The sequence below is a fragment of the Peromyscus maniculatus genome, chromosome 3 (genome assembly GCF_049852395.1).
Source record: "Peromyscus maniculatus bairdii isolate BWxNUB_F1_BW_parent chromosome 3, HU_Pman_BW_mat_3.1, whole genome shotgun sequence".
In the NCBI taxonomy this organism is placed as follows: domain Eukaryota; kingdom Metazoa; phylum Chordata; class Mammalia; order Rodentia; family Cricetidae; genus Peromyscus; species Peromyscus maniculatus.
This window is the reverse complement of record NC_134854.1, coordinates 91050115-91065967: the sequence shown is the minus strand read 5'-3', so window position 1 is coordinate 91065967 and position 15853 is coordinate 91050115. Positions and strand designations below refer to the sequence as shown.

Sequence of the window (15853 nt, the reverse complement as noted above, 5' to 3'; positions counted from 1 at the left end):
GCTCCTTGAGAAATCCAGTAAAATAGCTGAGTAGAAGTACCTGCTACACCTTCCTTCAACAAAGAGAATCAAAACAGAGAATAAACAAACTTGAGATCAACACTGAAGTAGAGTGAGATATTATGGAGATAATAAGTTACCCCAAGATGCAAATGACCTTAAAAGCAGGGCATAAAGCACCCTGTGTGGATTATTGCCATCAAACCCTTGGCCACCTTTTAACACTAGGAGGAAGCAGCTGGGCCCTAGGGAGGTAAAGAGTTTTTGTTCCAGTCTGTATCACTGTGTGCATTGGTAATTACTATACTGCTGACAGTAGTAAGTGGCAGCATCTTCAGCCTCCATGCTGCTGATTGTGAGAGAGTAAGAGGTCCCAGACCCACTGCCACTGAAGCGAGCTGGGACTCCAGAAGCCAGGTTGGAGGTTTCATAAATCAGGGGCTTAGGGGAGGCTCCTGGCTTCTGCTGGTACCAGTGCAAATAACTGGTTCTTACACTTGAGCTGGCAATACAGGGCAAGGTGACCCTTTCTCCTTGAGATGCAGCCATGAATGCTGGAGACTGGGTGAGAACAATTTGTCCATTGGACACTGTGAGCAGTGAAAGAAAATGAAAAGGAAGAGATGTTAGCAGACATAGACATATAAAAATAACTTCATACCACCTGATATTCAGAAGAAAGAAAATGAAAAATGTTATCTTAGACTTAAGCTTCCCCAGGGAAAAGAATTGTGGATCATGAGCCCAAATGTCCTTCCCTCTCTTACCTGTGACACTGATTAGTAGGAAGCTGAAAATCTTCACCAGAAAATCCATTGTGATTTCTCTTCTCAATCTCAGGCTAATTACTGTTCTTTTCATAAGTCCATCTCTTTAAAACAGCTGTGAACTATTTGTGGTTTCTGAGGATGAGGTATGCAAATAGCAAGATACAGTCTAGGCAGTTCTTGGCTTACAAATTTCTGTGGTACCTTACGCATGGCAAACTTGGTTAATCCAGGAAAGCATCTACTTATTTGTAGACATTACACTGATAAGGAAGGAAATTTCTGTTTTCCTTTTTCTCCTTCATGGTGTATATCTCTATCCTAGAGTTTTACCCATGTATTTAAATGAAGATTGGCATAATTTGGTTCACTCAGTGAGGCATGTTCTACTAAGTAGTTGGAGGCATATTTCTCCCATGATAAAGCTGTGTTGAGGATTCCCGTTTATAATGTTCTCAGAGAACTTTTAGCAGCCTTATCCACTTCCTGTTTTCATGGAAGTTGCCCAGCTGAGACCTCACTCACAAATTCCAGTCTAATCAGATGACCATGCCCACAAAGCACTTGGAAAACCAGCATCCAAATGTGTGATCTGGAATACTTGTTTGCTTTGTGGCATTTCTGCAACAGTCAAGTATCTATGCCATCCCTTGAAGAACAGGGGAAATAATCTCCCTTTGAAATGGATAGAAAGCCAGGTACCAATTTTGTAGCAGCTATCGATTGTTCTGAACTTTACTCCATGATGGATTTAAGAGAAGCCTGGGCTGTAGTTCATGAAGATGTAGTTATCCAAATTACCATCATTCTTAATATGCACCATGTTCTGTTACTGTTTAGCAGATATCTGATGGCAAAATTATTAAGGCCTGTCCACACAGTTAAAAGGCAGGTTTATTTAGTGGCTCAACTTACAAATGTTGGGATAGGTGCATTTCAGGGAAAGACGTAGATGGCTACCCACTACAAATATCATATTATTATCTGGGAATATCTGAGCACACTTTTCAAATAAACTACATTCCACTTATTAAAGAGTGACAATTCCTAGATTTGCAAATTCATGAAAAAGTTTTATCAAAAGTTTTACATTATCTTACAGTAAATTTCAACTATATTCCTATAAACCTCGAAGTTAACTAGAGCTCTTGAGTCAGACTGAGGATTGCTCTAGATCTTCCTTCAGAATGGCTGCCTTGTTCCGCCGTCCATAAAAGACTTCTTCCATTCTATATCAATGATTAAGAAAAATAGGTAAGCATTCTAAGAGATACTAGAATTGTTGAATTCAAGTGGATTTTAAAGCATTCAATTGGATGTAAATGGCTTTTTTTTTTCAAGATAACTCATGGTGTTAACTTCATATTTTGTATTTAGTAGTTGATTCTTAGTCTTATTCTTGTTCCTTCAGATGAAAGATATTCCACTTTTTTATGTAGAGAGTTTTTATATATCACTTGTAAGGGCACTGAATCATCTTGGATGATATACAAACCAACAAATCGGCACATTGGTCATTGAGCCTCATTGTGGATAAAGAAAATGATATCTCCACAATGTCAATTGTGAATTTAGTGTTGGATACTCAAGAAACCACAGAGATTATAATAATAAGAATAATATTTCATTTCTACTTTCATCTCTACTGAGATTGAAAGGCATCCGATCTTTTAATATTTTTAGATTTATTTATTGTGTGTGTTTTGCCTGCATGTATTTATGTACATAACATGAATGTTTGGTATCTAAGGAACTAAAAAGAAGGCATGAAAACTCTACCCTGGAACAGAAGTTATGAATGGTTAACACTACCATGTAAACACTGAGAAATGAACCAATGTCTTCTGAAAGAGAAACAAACATGCTTAACTTCTGGGTCATCTCTTGATCCCCAAATGCATCCAGTCATACTTCATGGCTATTCACTTACCTCCAGGAAGCTTTGGTACTATGACTACAACAAACTTACAATAAAAATGAATCTCACTGAACCAGAGATGCCTGTAGCTAGAGAGAAAGTTCTGGAAGAAACTTGGTTCCCTCTTTTGAAGACACTGGACTTGGTATACCAGGTTCATTGGGCTGAATGTGAGTGTGGTCTTTAAAATGAGGACTGTCAATGAACAAAGCAGAGACTTGAGTACCTTCCAGGGTGGCATGTGGATCAGGAGCCTGAGGACTTCTTGTTTTCTAGTAATTGCAGGTCTAAAGCTGGTTTTAATTGAGTAGATAGATATGTGTTAGTGCTGCTCTCTACTAAGATGGCCAAAATGAAGATAGGACTGAGTCATATCTGTTTTAGGGTCTAAAGGAAAGGCTACATTCACAGTAATCAGTGTCAAATACTTTTGTGCTTAGAAAAAGAATGCCTTTGAGAAGCCAAGACTCAGGCTATTCTTTCCTTCTGATGGTCAGAGGCATATTGATAAATAATGTACATACAGTCAGACACATGGACACATATACTCTTATTCATGCCATAATGAAATAAAGAGGCATCAATGGGAAAGTGTTAAACACTGGTGGAAAAGTGTCTAAGTATATGAGATTTTATGAACACATTAAGTCCATATTTATTGATACTACATACTCCTTGTTTTGTATTGAGGATACAATTAGCTAAAATAATGTAGAACTTAGTTATGGTAACAATGGTTTCAAGTCATTTAATTAAAGAGCCATAATATATCCAATCGTAGAATAACCTATGTAATTTTAGGAGCATGGCATAGTGTGATATCATTGTCTCCTCTTGTGATTATGTAGCTGCCTTTGAGTTGTACATTGCTCCTGCTGCTCAGAATCAAGGGAGAGTTATGATAGCACACATCATTGTATAGAAAATGGTAAATACTTGGAATTTACAACAGGTTTCTATTGAAAATGCATTACTCGAGAGCCTGAGAAAAGCAAAATGTTATGTAGCTGAACAAGAGAATGTAGCATCCATAAGTTGAAGACCATGTAATCATAGAGGATAGAAGACATGGATTGTTGTGAGAAACATGTTGAGGATTTTTGTTAAAAATAACATATAAGTTATTGTAGCTTACAAAGCATCTTCATTCTAAGATATTTTAGGATGGTGGAATAGATGAATTGAATAATTGCTCTGAAGATGTAATGCCATATGGATCATCTGTTTAAACCAGATGATATCCTGGATTTAATTGGCACTCAATTCTTAGTAGCAAGGATAAGATAATAAAGAATAAAGTCATCCTTTAAGCTTTGCTGTTTCATTCCACAAATTTCTGGGCACTGTATTTTTACATAAATAAGAATGAAAACAGAAGGTCTCTGCTGAACATTTCTATCATTTCAATTCCAACGTACCATGCTCTGATTAGCCTTCCCTGATATACTCCATGTAGTCTAGCTGATATTTTCAGATTCCCAGAAGGGAGACAGATTGCCAAAGGGATTATGGATCACAATCAATACAGTTTTTTATACTGAAATATGGATCTCTTTTATTATTTTCTTGGTAATTTTTGTCAACTCTTTGAATTTGAGTAGGGTGTAAGAATTAGTTTAGGTTTTTTAAAATAATTTTATATGTTGAAATTTTAATATAACCACATAATTTTACCACTTCTTTTTCCTCCTTTCAAACACCAACATGTTCCTTCCTTGTTCTTTCTCAGATTCATGGACCATTTTTCCTTATATTTCTAAATACATAAATATAACCTGCTCAATCCATAAAATATGTAACTTCTCTTTTAAGCTAGTAGAGATCATTACAGAAAACCACCATTGATCAAAATGCAGTCCACAGAAGATCATGTGGATACCAGTCCCAAATGATTTGTCTACAATACAATTTCTGAACCTGTAGCTCAGGGATCATTGCAGAGTGGGTAGAAAGATTGTAAGAGGAACTGGAAATTTCTCTGAGATTGTGTCTTATGGCAATGTCAGAGAGGCTGTATCTATGAGCTCTAATCAGGTCTTGCCTTAACAAGACCTGAACAAGGTGACCTCAGCAGACATGCAAATTATAGAACTTGGAAATCTTGAGGGGATTCCATCCTAGATAATTAACCATGGGCAACTGGGGGGAATTCTGATAGTGTGAGGTCTTACCTGGAGTAGACACCCATAAACACACACACACACACACACACACACCAGTTTGTTATCCAATACAGATTAGTCACCAACACATGATCTGATCTTAGTTTTCAATTTTGAGCTTTCTGCTTCTCTTTACCTCAAAGGAAGCTAGGAATGGGTAAATGTCTCCTGAGTTTTCTTTCATGGAAGGTGCCAGACAGATCCCAGAGCTTATCACCCTGCTATATATGTTCCTTAGAGAATGTATCTTAATTATAAAGGATCTGAACATAGAGACCTTCAAATCAATTAAGACTATTACTATTGCTCTTGGACTGATAGTAAGAACATATTGATGAATGCAATACACACTTTGGACATAGGACACGAAGAAACCTAGTTGGTATAAACCAAGTAGCTTCTAGTGAAGGACTGCAGCTGTATAAAACACACTTTCTTTGGTGTGATAGCATTTTATAACATGTGAAGAGTCCCTGATAAGGGAAAAGCTTATGGACATGTAAATATACAACTGTTGTTTTTTGAGGCTTGTCTACTTTGGTCAACGAAGCACCTTTTTGTTTTGGACAGAAGTTGGTGGAGAAATATGTGACTTGTCAGAATGATGACAGGAACAAGAAATGGAGGTCTAAGGTTGAATGGGACATCTAAATTAATCCCCCACCCCAAGGCTCAGACACTGTCATATAGTAGGGGCAGAACAAATGTAAAAGCCAGAAATTGGGAGCAGTGCAATGAAGTGCTGTATTCTAGACATGACATGGCCATCACAATCATGAACTCATGGTAGCCATGGCTATATGCAAAAGGCCTACAGAAGATTGTAGCAGTCAAAATCCTGGCATAGTTGGGGGAAGATAATCTGTGGGTCTCACACTGTACTGAGCAGTTACTGGTGTGGTAGGTCCTGGAAAGGCAGAACCATTTTTTATAGGATATGGTGAATAGGATGATTCTCATGTTCCAGCAGATGGCCCCACCTCCATGCACAAATGGAACACACTAACTGGAATTAGTGTTTCATAAAGAGAAAGGGGAGAGGAAATTTGGGAGGGTGGTTGTATTATAGGGATATGAAAAGAAGGAAGAAATGAGGGTAGGTATGATAATATTTTGCTGTGTATATGTATGAAACTCAAAAAAATTTAAATCTTTAAAAATAAGCTTTCACTGTAGTGCCCAGGTTGACCCTAAGTCAGCAGTCTCCTCCACCTAGCCTCTTTGTTGCTGTTACTACATAAAGAAACCAGGAACCAACATTGAACATTTAACAGATCCTCTCAGGTCTTCAATGTATTTCTTTGTCTTTACTGTGTCTCTCCTCTTTTATTCTTATTTTGTCTGTAACAGAAATCTTTGTTCTCTTTTTCTTTCTCATTTCCACTTTCACTATACTTTTGTCTCCTCTAAGTTTGTTTTCAATCTCTTTTAATCCAAGCTTATCATTTTTCCAATTTCTATCATCTTTGAATAAATAGTATTAATAGTTAATACATTATTATTTTGCATTTTTTCTAATTGTTGAGTTGTGATTATAAATGATTATCTTTCCTGTGGTGGTTTGGAAGAAAATGGCCCCCAAAGAAGCTGGTACTATTAGGAGGTGTGGCTTTGTTGGAATAGGTGTGACCTTATTGGAGGAAGGGCTGTCACTGTGGAGATGAGCATTGAGGTTTCATATATGCTCAAGCCCTATCCCAGGTTCAGACTACTTCTTGTTGTTTGCATATCAAGATGTAAAACTCAGCTTGTTCTTCAGCACCATGTCTGCTTGCATGTTGCCATGAAGATAGACTGAATGTCTGAACTGAAAGCCACCCCACTTAATATTTTCCTTTTTAGAGTTACTGTGGTCATGGTGTCTCTTCACAGCAATAGAAACCCTAACTATGATTGAATTCGGTTCAAGGGCTAAAGTATTGTGATAGGTGTGACCATGCTTTTCTTTGAAGAATATGGATCTTGGAACTGTGGATTAGAAAAGAGTTGAATACTTTATGTACTGCTTAGTATGACATCCTAGTAGAACATGGAAGATGTTGATGCTGAGTATGATTTGAACTGGAGGTGCCTGGCTCAAGAGGTTTCAGAGAAGTCGAATAATATGTGGCCTAGAGACAAGTCTTATGATATTTTGGTGTAGATTGTGGCTACATTTGCTTTTGCTGGAAGAGTCTGTCTGAGGCTAAAATGAAGAGTTTTGGATTAATTCCACTGGCCCAGGATATCTCATAACAGCCTAATATAAAATCTGTCCTGTGGTAATTAGTGGTAACTCTAATGAAGTTTTATAAAGGAAAAGAGCAAAGTGCACATGGTAAATTACAAAATGAAAAATTTGAGGAGAAAAAGGAGTACCAGTAATTGAAGTGGAGCTAAGTCCTGTGTTCAAGGAGAAAAACAGATTAATAAATTAAATAAAGGTAGTGGTGACCTCAGGATAAGATCCCATCCAGCTTTTTTCAAATTGTGAATAGAAATTAAAGATAAGCTTAGAGCCAGGTGTGATGGTGAACACCTTTAATCCCAGTTCTCCAAAGGCTGAGTAGGCAATTATCTGAGTTTGAGGTTAACCTGGTCCACAGAGCACTTTCCAAGACAGCCCAGTTTAGGCAGTGAAGGAAACATAAAAAACTGAAAGCTGGTGAAAATGTAATTGAACAAGGTGCGGGGCATGTTCCAACCCCCATAAGTAGCAGAACTTGGCAGCATCAGCCACATGGTTCTGGATTTAGAGTGAGAGAGAGAAGAAATAAGTTATGGAATCTCATTCTGTGACTAAGGAAAGCTGCTGAGCCAGTTATGTTTCAAGGATGTTCCTGAATGGGTGTCTAAAGAAACATTTTGTGAACCTGTGAAAGTAAAGTTAGGATTGTCTTAGAGACTCAAAGATGTTGGAGGTGCCAGTGTTGGGGGATATCTGCCCAGGAGAGCTACTAACATGGAATGTAACCAGCCCAAGAGAAATAAGTGTGTTGCAGTCAACAAAGCTGAAAGGAATTGGAAATCTGAAGAACACTTTGAAATCATACATGGAGATTCAGTGTTTGGAGTTTGCCCAGCCAGGTTACAGTTTTCTCTTGTCCAGTGTTTCCTCACTATGCTTCCTGTCCTACATCTTGGAATAGTAATATATATCTTGTACCATGTTTGCTAGAAGTATGTGTCCTCCTTTCTGATTTTGACTTCATAGGGAAATACTGCATGAATCTCAAAAGAATCTTTGAACTTTAAACTTCTAAAATAAATTTGGAACAGTCGAGGCACATCCCCTTCTTCCCCACCAACCCCTAAGGTACTCTTGAGGAGTGACAGATAAGAGATTTAAATTGAAATAGAGAGGGGAGAGAGAAAGACAGATAGAAACACTGGGTAGAGTTGGGAGGGCCTGTATCCTAATCTACTGGCGCCTCTTGTCTCTTCTAAAGGGCTTTTAAAACAGAATATCAAGGGGTGGGCCAAAAGACCTCCCCCTAGCACAGCCAAGTGCCCACCCTTCCAAATACATGGTAACCGTGGCTGAGGTCAATCTATCTCCTTATGATACCCTGCTGGGTAAAGCAAGCTCATATTTCACTAGGAAACCTCTATAGGCTCAAAACAGTTACAGAGTATAGAGACTTTTGAATATGACTGAATGCATTTTTGCATTATGATATGGCTATAAGCATTTAGGGTGTAGTGAGTGGAATGTGGTTGTTTAAAAGAAAATGGCCCCAAAAGAGAGTGACACTATTAAGAGTTATGGATTTGTTGGAATGAGTATGGTCTTGATAGAGAAAGGGCTGTCACTCTGGAAGTTTCAATATATGGTCAAGCTATGCCTAGTGTCTCAGACCATGTCTTGTTACCTGCACATCATTCTGTAAAACATTAAGCTCTTTCTCCAGCACCTTGTCTGCCTGCATGCTATAATTTACCACCAAGATGATAATGAATTAGGAGTTGCTGTGGCCATGGTGTCTCTTCACAGGGACAGAAAACTTAACTTCCCATTTAAGACACTTCCCATGTAAGTCTTTGTGAGAACTTTAACATCTGTGAAGTTGTCCATGTTTCAGTATCAGTGTTTGGAGACAGACATTCCTACAAATAAATTATCTTAATGGTTTCTTAATGTTCCATAGGCATACACTCTACACTGAAAAGTGCAACTAACAACCTGCTAGCACCCAGATGAAGCTGACATATATCCAGTTCTCAACAGTAGGATGTATTTCTCCTCCCTTGAGAGACCTTCAAACTTAGGCAAATTCTATGTAGTCTTATGCTGACTATGTCAGTATCAGAGTCAGACGGCCCGATATGGTTTTTAGTGGAAGCATACTACGGGAATATATGCAGGAATCAATAAATCTTTTAGTCTTTTTTTCTCTTTGGTAATTTTATAACTGAGATACATAAACAATTAATATTGTTGGGAGAGATTCTCTGTATTTATCATCAACAGCACCACACTGTGTTTTGTAGCTGAAGGTAAAGGACACTGTTGCTCTAAAGGGTTTAAATTACTTTACATCATTTCAAATAGTTTTGTTCTTCGACTTTAGCTTAAATAGAAAGTAGAGCAGTGGAGCAAATATTTGTTAGGTAGTTTGAAACAAATGAGATCATGAAGATGAAACATATTAAAACTTAACTTTCCAGCCGGGCGGTGGTGGCGCACGCCTTTAATCCCAGCACTCGGGAGGCAGAGGCAGGCGAATCTCTGTGAGTTCGAGGCCAGCCTGGGCTACCAAGTGAGTTCCAGGAAAGGCGCAAAGCTACACAGAGAAACCCTGTCTCGAAAAACCAAAAAAAAAAAAAAAAAAAAAAAAAAAAAAAAAAAAAAAAAAAAAAAAACTTAACTTTCCATGTGACAATCTTTGCTTCAGTAATTATAGAAATATGATCTGTGTATACAGAGTCCACACAAGATGTTTAGCCTTAACTAGGGGTTAGAGCCCTGGAGTGATTGAAAATGACACAAGAGTATGAAAGTTTGGAGAAGATGAAAATATAAAACAAGAGGCAGCTGAATATATACTAGTAAATTTGCTGAATGAATTAAAATAACCTCAAAATAGAGATAAATAGGGCGAATACATAACAGTAAAGGGGTGAATTTAACCAGAACACATTTCTCAGTTCCTTGACTCTGATGGTGAATAACTTTGAGAAAGTGAGGCATGTTGGATGGGCATAAACTGTGATTCAACTTTTCCTTCAGTTGGTCCTGTTTGATTAGAGACTCTTATACACCATCATCCTCTTCTAGAAGGAATGTTAAGGCTGTTGTAACTGATGTGGGTGGGAATGGGTGGCATTTGAGAGAACACTTGTGGTCCAGAGCCCTCAGCTGCAAATTCTTGTCCTGAGTTTCCAACATCTTATTTAAATGATCTTGAATTCATTTGTATTATTTTTTGTTTTTATTTATTCATCTCTGCAACCATACATACCAATCTGTTTCCCCTCCTGCTTCTCCTCCCATTCCCCTCTAACCCCTCCCATCTCTCCTAGATGCACTGCTCCTTTGTTTCCTTTCAGAAAAAAAAATGTAGTCCTCACAGGGATATCAACTGAAAATGGCATAACAAGCTTCAAAATACTGGGAACAAACACTTATATCCAGCTAGACAAGCATCCCAGTAGGAGGTAGAAGGTCCCAGGACCAGGCAAAACAGTCAGAGACACTCCCACTCCCACAGTTAAGATTCCCACAGAAACCTCAATCTAAACAAACAGCATATATGTAGAGGGCCTAGCAGACCCATGTAGGCTCTGGGATTGCTGCTTAGTCTCTGAGCCCCTATGAGCCCTGCTTAGTTGATTCTGTGTGATGTGTTCTCTTTGTGTCCTTGCCTTCTCTGGCTCCTACAATCCTTCCTCCCCCTGTTCTCCAGTATTCCCTGAGTTCATTTGCTTTTAGTAATCAGAATGTCAGGTGTGTAGACTGCCTGGCTTGCTGGCCTTTCTCTGCATTTATTGTGTCTCCCTCTGCTGGTTACCTGATGAACTGTTTATGCTTAAGGAACATCTTATCATGCTTTTCTTTATACAAATTGAGTAGTGTGAACAATCTAGTTCAGTTCTTTGATAATGTTTCAGCCATCTGAAAGTACAGCACACCACATTCTTTGTTTTGGTAAAGAGTTATGTAGAATCCCTTGTTGTTTCTCACCTGAAATGCTGATAAATCTCATCTGAGAATTCCATATTGTATCCCACCACATACCATGATAATGACAATTATGTAATTTTAACTTGATGAATTAAAAAAGTGAAAGGCTTCAGATGTCATAGACTTACATCCTTTAGGGGTTGATTCAGAATGTAAATTCCATAGGCTTGTCCCATTGAAGAAGAATTTCAGAAGCCTGGATATCAAAATGATCCTTTTCTTCTTCCAGATTTCATGTGAGTGTGTGTGTGTGTGTGTGTGTGTGTGTGTGTGTGTGTGTGTGTGTGTGTTTGTGTGTGTGTGTGTGTGTTTGTGTGTGTGTGTTTGTGTGTGTGTCTGTGTGTGTGTGTGTGTTTGTTACATTTTGCATCTCTTACCACTGAGAATTATTCAGAGTACTGAGTATGCACAGCTTACCTAGGACATAACTGATTGATGTGTCACATTACCTAGAAGACCTGATTATAATTCAGCTTAAATTGGGAGATGTCAATTCAGCAGGTTTAAGTTTTGAATATGTGAATTTCACTTGAGCCTTAATCAGCCTTGAGCATATTTTTAAGTAAGGATAATGTGTAGAAAAGATCTGTACTGTGTGAAGTTCCTTAAGAGTCACAATACCACTGCTGCAATTTTAGAGCAATACTGTGTCATTCTCATAAAACAAGAACCAATGGCTCCTCAATGTGAAATAAAAGCAGCTTTCAGCCTTGTAGTTCTGTAAATTATGTTTGTGATTTTTCCTTGAGAATATGAATAAAGCACAGGGACAAATAGCCAAACGAATGGAAACACATGAACTATGAACTGTTGCTGGAGGGCTTCTCTCCAGGTTCCCCAAGCCCCGCAGTCCCACAATCCACTTATAAAATAATCACTCAGATGCTCATATCACTTATAAACTGTATGGCCGTGGCAGGCTTCTTGCTAACTGTTCTTATAGCTTAAATTAATCCATTTCCATAAATCTATACCTTGCCACGTGGCTGGTGGCTTACCGGCATCTTCACATGCTGCTGGTCATGGTGGCGGCAGCTGCAGTGTCTCTCTGCCTCAGCCTTCTGCTTCCCAGAACTCTCCTCTCTCCTTGTCCCACCTACTTCCTGCCTGGCCACTGGCCAACCAGTGTTTTATTTATCGACCAATCAGAACAATTTGACATACAGACCGTCCCACAGCAATGAACCAAAGGCTGAGGGGCCCACAACTGGATCAGTCCCTCTCAATAGGTGAGACAGTTGATTGGCTTGATCTGTTTGGGAAGCATCTAGGCAGTGGTACCAGGTCCTGGGCTCACTGCATGAGATAGCTGTTTGAAACCTGGGACTTATACAGGGACTCTTGGCTCAATCTGGGAGGAGGGGACTGGACCTGCCTGGACTGAGTCTATCAGGTCGATCTCAAGGGTGGCCTTGATCTGGAGGTGGTGGGAATGGGGGGTGGGCTGAGGGAAGGGGAGGGGGGCAGGAAGGGGGAGAACAAGGGAATCTGTGGCTGTTATGTACAACTGAATAGTATTGTAAAATAAAAAAAAAAAACACCATGACCAAAAGCAAAAAAAAAAAAAAAAAAAAAAAGTAGTAGTTTTAGCATTGGACTCCAGCAGATGCAATGGGCATCTTAATTTACTTGGAGATATCAGTAGTAGTATCTAAGTGTAGGTAATAAAAATTTCCTCAGTGTGCATGAGCATTTTCTCATCTTCATGTCCTATCCTAGATGACTAACACAAATTTAGAGTACTAAAAATCAGACATATTCCAGCGAATGAATGGCTATTGGTCATTCATGAACTTCATGCAATGGAAGAGTATCTGTACAGTTACTTGAAGGCACTCACTGGGTTAAATGAATCTGAGGTAGAATGGGGGGTTTTACACATTTCTGTTGAATAAAAGCTTTATACAGTTCCCCCTAGATTGGTTTGGATGTCTCTGTATATTTACCCATCAGGATCTTGGTTTCCCTTGCTCATAGTATTCCACTTCTCTCTCTTTGACAGGACTCCTGGAGCTTGACCTGGTGCTTGGCTATGGATCTCTGCATCTGCTTCCATCAGTTACTGGATAGATGTTCTATGATGACAGTTAGGATATTTACTAATCTGATTACTGGGGTAGGCTTGTTCAGGCACTCTCTTTACTATACCTAGTAGTCTAAGGTGGGGTCATCCTTGTGGATATCTGGGAACTTTCCTAGCACCCAGTTTCTTCCTATTCCCATGGTGTCTTCCTCTATCATCGTATCTCTTTCATTGCTCCACCATCCCAACCCTGTTTCAGCTTGACCATTCTGTTCCCTTATGTTCTCATCCCCCATTCTTCACCCTCCATTGCCCCACTCACTCCCAGACTACTCATGGAAATCTCATCCATTTCTCCTTCCCAGGGTGATCCATGCATCTGTCTTGGGGGTCTCAGAACTTTGAACCAATAACCTTGGAGCCTCCATTGGACTGGACTAGTCCCTCTGAGTAGCTTGTTATATAGCTTGTTATATAGCAAGTAATATAGCTTGATTTGCTTAATGAGACACCTGGATGTGGGATCAGGATCCATTCGTAGGGCATGAGTGGGCTTTTTGGAGACTACTGCCTATGGTGGGACACCTTACACAGCGTTGGTTCTGGGGAAGAGGCTTGGGCCTGCCTCAACTGAGTGTATCAGGCTCTGCTGACTCCCCATGGGAGGCCTTGCCTTGGAGGAGATGGCAATGGGGTTTGGGAGCAGAGGGGAGGCTGGGGAATGGGAGGGGATCTGTGATTGGTATTCTATTCACTGTAAAATGAATAGAAAATTTCTTAATAAATAAAATCAAAAATTTCCAGTCTCTTGATTCACAAAGCATTTTCAAATATCTCTCGACCTCTGACCACTTCCGTCAAACAGTTCTGAGCACATTTAATTGACATAACCCCTGGAAGCTGTTGATCCTGACAAGCCTCTTCAGATACTTACTCCTGTTTATAACAACCCTGCCTGAGGAGGATCAGAAACCCGAGGTCCTCTTAAAATAATCATTAGCAGAATGTTAGATTAATGATAGATGTTACAAAATCAATAATGTAGCAGGAATCTTAAAAGTTCTTATTAATAAAATCAAACCTGAGGCAAGTTATTGGGGTTCATGCTGGTAGATCAGAGAGACAGAACAAGCCACAGCTATCTCACCTCGCCGGATTCTCAGCTGGTCTTGTCTCCTCCGACTGGAGGCTTCTGAGTCCTCATCCCAATGGCTCTCAGCTGAACTACTGCTCAAAAGCCTGAATGCTTAACCAGCCAAAATCTTAACCAGCCAAAAGCTTCTAGTTTCTGGTCCTCATGCCTTATATATCTTTCTGCTTTCTACCACCACTCCCTGGGATTAAAGGCTGGCTTTCTGGGATTAAAGGTGTGTATCACCATGCTTAGCTATTTCCAATGTGGCCTTGAACTCACAGAGATCCAGAGGGATTTCTATCTCTGGAATGCTAGGATTAAAGGTGTGAGTGCCACCATTTTCTAGCCTTTGTATCTAGTGGCTGTCTGTTCTCTGACCCCAGATAAATTTATTAGAGTCCACAATATTTTGGGGAACACAATACCACCACACAATAATGTTAACTTCTGTTTCAGAAATAAAAGTTTATCAGTGTGTGGTATCTATGGAAATATCCCTGAACATACCTGAGCTCCAGATCTCAGATTGTTGCAATGGCTTTCCCAGGAATATTTTGGCATCAGTGCCATTGGATTAGACTGAGATGGTTGAGCAGCATGTTAGTTGAGCAGCTTCCAGATTGAGGGAAGACAGATCTTGGTACTCAGAATATCCAATGTACATTATGAACAGTCATCCTTACTTGAGCTTTATCAAGGAAAAATAAATTCTATACACTGAATAACAGAATCAGTCATCCATGAAAGTCAAACAAAACCTAGGTATGAAAAACAAAACAAAGAAAACAAAATAAATGAAACACAACATTATCAACAACAACAAACAAACAAACAAAATGTGTGGGTAATACCCTGGACCAGAAGTGTTCTACACTGTAGAGAAATAAACACTGTAAGATTTGAGTCTTTACCAACTTAAATGCTACAATAAGTGAATATCCCACATGTGTTTATGAGCCAAGAACATCCTAGCCTACACTATATTCTTTTCATATGGGGGATGGGAGGAAGGAGCAAGCAGATTGCTCAGACCTGATTTTAAGAGAAAGTACTTTGAAAAGAGAAGTTTGTAGTCAGACACAGAGACCAGCCAAGATGGGGTTGCTGGTGCAAACTGTCAACTTGCTGCTACTCAGTGCCATGGGTGAGAAAGAAAGGAGGCTCCAAAAAAACTCAGCATCCTTTTCCTCATGTAAGTTTTTGTTTAAAAGAAAAAAAACTTTTCATTTCTTTCTTCTTTTCTTCCTATGCTCTGTCTCATCTTTTACTTCTTGTTATCTTCTTCTTGTTTGCATAGCACAAGGTATGAAGATATTCTGGAGTCCATTTTCTACAAACTTCTATCTTTTTTCATTTTTCTGTCTTTAGTTTTGAATGGCGAAAGAGTTCTCACCCAGTCTCCAGCATCTCATTTTGTTTCTCAAGGAAAGATTGTCCCTATCCCCTGAAGCAAGTAGAATATATGGTAACTTGCACTGGTACCAGCAGAAACCAAGAGCCACTTCTAAGCTCAGGATTATAGAACATCCAACTTGGCTTCTGGAGTCCCAGCTTTGCTGGAAGGGCTTTTGAGACTTCTTATCTTCCACAATCAACAGCATGCAGGGTGCTGCTGCTGCAACTTACTACTGGCAAGAGAAGAACAGTATCCCATTCACACAGTTCTTAAAAACCAGAACAAAAAC

General features: G+C 39.3%; 1 pseudogene; it reads right to left on the bottom strand.

Moving 5' to 3' along the window:
* Positions 1–279: 279 nt before the first annotated feature.
* LOC102909915 (Ig kappa chain V-IV region S107B pseudogene) lies at positions 280–816 on the bottom strand (annotated as a pseudogene).
* Positions 817–15853: the final 15037 nt, after the last annotated feature.